Source organism: Anabrus simplex, chromosome 8 (genome assembly GCF_040414725.1).
Source record: "Anabrus simplex isolate iqAnaSimp1 chromosome 8, ASM4041472v1, whole genome shotgun sequence".
Classification (NCBI taxonomy): domain Eukaryota; kingdom Metazoa; phylum Arthropoda; class Insecta; order Orthoptera; family Tettigoniidae; genus Anabrus; species Anabrus simplex.
The window spans coordinates 171635474-171641757 of record NC_090272.1 but is presented as its reverse complement, the minus strand read 5'-3'; positions in this window follow the sequence as shown (position 1 = coordinate 171641757).

The following is a 6284-nucleotide window of genomic DNA, read 5'->3' as shown; positions in this document are numbered from 1 at the left end:
TGTTGAGGCAAAGAATAAATAGCGGTGGAGACAAGGCTGAGTCTTGATGGACACCAGTGTTGATACCAAATGGTTCTGATGAACCTATGGTGCTGGTGATGTTTCTATGTAGGAGATGGACCCAATGAACATAAATTTTGGGTACACCATGTCACCTTACCATGTGCTAGATGAGATCATGTGGTACCCTGTCAGGTGCTTTTTCTAGATCTAAAAGCGCCATATGTATTGTATTTTGTGTATGTGTATTAGGAGGTGAGCAGCGCGTGTAGGATTGGTTCTCCCTTTGCTCTTTACGAATCCACGTAGGCTTAGTGAAATTAGAATGATGTCCCAGAGATGCACATGTAGTATATGCTCAAAAACTTTTCATTTTGTGGCATAACAGGTGGATTGGTCAATAGGTGAAACAGGCACAAAGATAGTCTTTATCTTTCTTAATTGGGAAGGTTATGTTATATAGACAATTGGGTGGAATTACATTGCCCTCAATGATCTTTTCGAACAGATCTGCTAGGAATTGTACACCTTGTGATTTTAATAACCTTCACACTTCAGCTAGGATATCATGCAGCCCTGTAACCTTTCTGATCTTAATTTTCTTGATGGCCACATTTACTTCAGCTGTGGTGGTGGTGGTGGCAGGAGCTATGCCGTACACTGGTCTGCTGTTGGTATTGGAGGATAAGGAAATTCCCCAATGCATATTTTCTCAGAATATCTCTTCCAATGGTTAAGAATAAGTGCTGGATTTTGCAGTTGTTGCTGGTTAACATCATTGATGTGTATGATACAGCCTATGTCCTGCATTGAATGGTGATGATTCTTTGCCATGTAATAAAAACTTTCCAGTCTGCCAGACACACAACAATTTCAAATGCAAATTAAAACACTATAAGCATACCTGTAATAATCACATCTTATATACAAAGGAGGACATGTTTCATTCTACAAGAACATCCTCAGATTCTATCAAATCACTTAAATTATGTGCATATATGTACAGTATAGTTTATGTAGGGTAAACTTGTCATTGATATGGAGTTAGGTGATAATATGAACCATACGTGAGCAAAAAATGATTGTATGGGTAATGACCAACACCGTATAATGAAATATTTTATACTTATCTACACTGCTAAAGAAATGTCCATTGTCACTTCTCTGATCTCTGGCAATCTTTCTGATCTCTCTGAGAGGTGGCAACAGACATTACTTCGGCAGTGCAGACAAGTACAAAATATTTCATTAAACGGTGCTGGTCGTTTCCCATACAATCATTTTTTGCTCACATATGGTTCATATTATCACCTAACTCCATATCCTTGACAAGTTTACACTACGTATACTATACTGTACATACATGCACATAATTTAACACATTGGAGACGCCGCTCGTAGAAACTACGGGCACACTATTTCATTGCTGCTGACGGAGCTCGGAGAATCTTCGGGCATGTTTTCACTATAGCTAAAAAATAATAGCTGCCGTTTCAGCAAGCTGTGACTTCTGTTGAATGCTTCTATAAACATAAAATTTACTAGTTATGAGCATAAGTCGAGAGCTCTTCTTTCAAGGCATTGATAACACAGCCACGTTCTTACATAACCCGGGGCTGCATCATCGTTGACTCTCACCTGTGAAATGAGCAGGAAAGTACATACGGTACATGCGGACAGGAAGAGTGTGTGCATGAGAGGCAAGCTTGTTTGTGTAATTCTTGTGAATATTTGGCATGTCTAATTCAAGTGTACAAAATTTTGACAAGAAATCCATAATGGATGTTCTTATGGAAGAAACTAGTTCTGAAAACGAGGATGAGGATACAATTACACACTAAGTAAACATGATGATTCTGGTGCTTCAGGCAATTAAATGTAGATAATGGGCTAATTTCAAATTGGTGTGAAGTGTTAACGTAATCTTATACCGCTTCATGAAGTGGGTTTTATACCGCTTCCTAAAAATGTGTGTTTCCCGTGTACAGATGACAACCTGCAGCAACTGCGATGCAACCCCGTCATCAAACAACGAGCAGTGGGAAAGCAAATTCCTGGTTGTAAACAAGGATACCGGTGCCAGTTGACCAATTAGGTTAGAATCTGTATTATCGTGTTTCAGTAGATGTGTCCACAATATTAAACAGATTTTGAAATATTAACCAAACTGGCATCCATAGCTGCATCAGACTTTGTTTTCGTTTATAAAACTTACTATATTCATAAATTTATATTTAAAAATTGCTGCACTATTATGATAATTAAAACTAATTTTTGTGTAGAAGAAAGTATGATCTTTCTAAATATTCCAAAAGTTGTTATAGTCATGGCTTACCCTAGCATTGAAAGAATTTCAAAAACCATTAATAATACTGCGATCTCTGGAGGATAGCACATTCAAATATGGCAGTCTCCAATTTGGTAAGTGATTTGATAGAATCTGAGGGTATTCTTGTAGAATGAAACATATCATTCTTTGTATATAATATGTGATTATTACAGGTGTGCTTATAGTCTTTTAATTTGCATTTGAATTTGTTGTGTGTCTGACAGACTGGAAAGTTTTTATTACATTTAATAGATCGACACTGGAAAATATGGTTTCTTTCTTAACAAAAGATTCTTTGACAGCTCATAAATTATTTTAGAGCTCTCTGAACTGTCCAGTTGGCCATCAACAGACTTATAGTGTACTGTTTCCTACCTTGCCAGTCATTTAACTCAAGGTAGCGTTGGTGGTCCACCTGAAGTCTTGACTTCAGCCAAGTCTTGTAGGCTGATTCCTTTGATTTGACAACTTCTTGTACATGATCAATTCAATAAGAAAGTTATTGTGGTATATTAATAAAAACCACCTTTCCAATACATGACAATCCTTTATAATTAGGATAAAACCATTAATAGATATTATGATTAGGACATGTTTCGCTCAAGCTTAGTGAGCATCATCAGCTAATAAGATTCATAACTTGCATGATCAATTCACTGTCAGACCTGTTCATCAGTGAAACATTGTCCTGTTCTTATAGTGTTTGGTATGGTTGTTATGCAAGATGTTATGTGTTTAGTGACTGCATTCCAGATCTCTGACATTTTTGCCTGGTTCTATATGACTTCAATCACCTATCCATTATTTAATGTGGACAGATGTTGTCTTCTGAATTGTCACGTATTGGGATCTAGTTGCCTCTTGAAACTAAGCAGAAATGGATGGTGTTGGGCTGCAGTATTATCATATTGGATGACTTTGGTATGAGTTACATTTAAAGTCATGCTTCTGTACTAACCAATAGTCAGTACGTGTTTTCCTGTCACACTACTGTAGATATCCGACTCGTTGGCTGAATGGTCAGCGTACTGGCCTTCGGTTCAGAGGGTCCCGGGTAGAGCTCTGCATTTGGAAGAAAACAACCGCTCGAGCATTGCCCACTTCGTGCCGCTGCTCGACGGCTGGGAAAAGCCCACGCTGCGATAAGGCTGTGGCCGTCTAATACACCATGTGGCCGGTCGCCCTTCTCCTCTCGGTGATCAGTGGAACTGTCGAGCACTGCCGGGCGCTCGAGCGTAATCATAATCCCGGTCGGTGACTGTAAAACCGCCGCGCGCTCTACAGTGCGGAATGCATTAGACATCGTGTGTAAAACCAGTTGGTGACTGGGCTTTGAGCAGTGCAGACAGCTTATGGATCAACCAAGTATAAGTCTTAAACGCTGCATTCAAGAAACGAAGAGAAGTATTCTGGAGAGAATTAGGAGCGGCTCGTTAGTCCTGAAGAAGAAAGATATGTCGGAAGAGGTGGCGAAGAGTGAAGCTTGGAAATCGTTTGCACTTGTAGTGGATCTTGTCACGCAGGCTTCTTCTGGGTTCGTGCAGTGTGCCACATGTGATACTGTACTTTCTTACCAGTCAAGCAAAACAGGTATGATTTGGCGCTGCAAAAGTAACTGAGGATCAGAATTCCACCGAACACGTGCAGTATCAAGCAGCATAAAGAAATTTGGTGTTTATAAGTTGGTCGATATCAGTGGAATAGATTTGCTGCCGTTAAATACTAGTAGTAAGATTGGCTTCAAGAATTATTCGCAGGAGCTCATCAATGTTGGCGCCGCTTATGGCAAAGTCAATAATAGAAGATGTTCTTCCGCACCCTACCACTGTATCACGGCATATTAAAGAAAAGGCCGAAAAAATACGGGCGACAATGGTGCCCAAGCTAATATGTGCCATAAAGAACAAAATGTGGGCTTCAGATGCTGATCTGTGGTCTGATAACTACAAGGAGAGAAATTTCTTGACTCTGACATCGCATTATGTTAACGATGAGTGGCAGCTAGAAACGCTTGTTTTGCTGACAACTGAGTTTCCGGACATACCTAAGACAGGAGAGAACATTCGGCACGAAATCGAAGAGCGGTTGCTTGAGTTAGCAATTAACAAGAATGATCTTACAAAATGTTACTTTGTCCCCGACCAAGGAGCTAATATGAAGAAGGCACTTGAATCTTACGACCGTCTGTCTTGCTTTGATCACTGCTTGATGACTGCGCTTCGTCACACATGTTAAGAGACGTTTTTAGAAGATGAAGCTCCTGAAATACTGACGTGTCTGCTATCAGCAAGAGCTATAGTAGGTTATTTGAAGAGATCGGGTCACTCGGGGCGTCTGCAGCACTCTATGAAGCAAGAAGCAGTAACGCGGTGGAACAGTATACTGTTAATGCTCAATTCCATCATAAGTTTAATTGACGATATTCTAGATCTATTAGAATCCCGTGAGCAATCGAAACTCTTAGAAGCTTTCCATGAAGAGTGCATACGAGAAGTTATCGCTTTTCTAACCCCCTTTAAAGAAGCGAGTTTGGATTTGGAAAGTGTAACAAGGCTGAAACGTGTGCTGCCTTGGTACACGCGTCTGTTACATCATTGTGAACCAGAAGAGAGTGACAACGAAGTAAGAAATATTTTTATAAGTTACGATCGTTTATAAACCTGCTGAATTATCGGAATATAATTATGTATATATTGTTTATCATTTTCAATGCATGACGAAAATAAAAACGAGAGCAGCATATTTCAACATAGAGAAGTGCAAATTGGAGGCTATCCGTTACAAAGCCACGGTTCTATGGCCATCACGACGTCATTTGAAGAAAGTCACAGCAGAAGAAAAGCACGTCGCGTATGCTGAAGTTCGACGATTGTGCTCGTAAATGTGCCTGTAAATGGTAAGGTCGAATCACTGAAAAAAAGTAGTAAACGAATGTTTCTGTATAGGCTTTTGGGCTTATGCCGTGTCAAGAAAATAAGGCAATACAATATTTGGGAAGGGTTTCGCAACCTAAATATTCCACAATGCGTTTTGATGTAATTTTTGCGATATATATATATAGGAAATCACTGGAAATATAGCTTTTAGTAACCAGTATCCTAACTTTTATACATATTTAAAGGTGACATGAATGCATTACGGATGTTTTGTTCATTTTTAGAGCCCATTCAAGCAAACAGTGACCAAGTTCTTCCCATGAAAAAGTCCAAGGTGGACTGGAGTTCGGATGAGGACGACGAAGATGGACACACAAATACTACTAATGGATCGACAGGTACCTTTCGCTCTCCAAATCTGACTGTAGCTGTGCCGAATGCCACATTTTGAAGTGGTGGAAAACGCATGCGGAGTTATTTCCAAGGCTGTCGGTAGTAGTAGAAGAGTTCTCTGCATTCATGCCACTAGTGTTTCCAGCGAGAGAAATTTTAGCCAAGCCGGTCACCTGCTGTCTAGCAAAAGATCGTGCTTGGAATCATAAGGTGGATGATATCTTATTGATCCATGACAATTTCGTAAGTATTCTGAACATACCACGTAATCACAAGAAAGGAAACATTCCTCAAACGCTATGAATGTTTGATTCTACTTTCATTTACCTCACAGGAAGAAGTGCAAACCGCCAGCTCTAGTAGTAGCTCCAGGAACACAAATGAATCCTGTGCATCAGGCAGCACCAATGACGAAAAACGAATTGTATATTTATGATTCACATATAACTTCATTTACAGTACCACTTTCACTTTGTTTGTAAATTAACGCTTGTAAAAAGAAAATTGATGAGTATTTGTTTAAAAACAATCCGGCATTTCTTCTTGACCCTGCATTTGATATTAGCACAGTGTATATGTGGCCGAGTCTGGAGATAGGCTACACATAACCCACTATTACTGTGTCCCCGTTTATCTAGCGAACGGAACAAAATACTATATGAAGACATTACAGTTCATAACGTTAC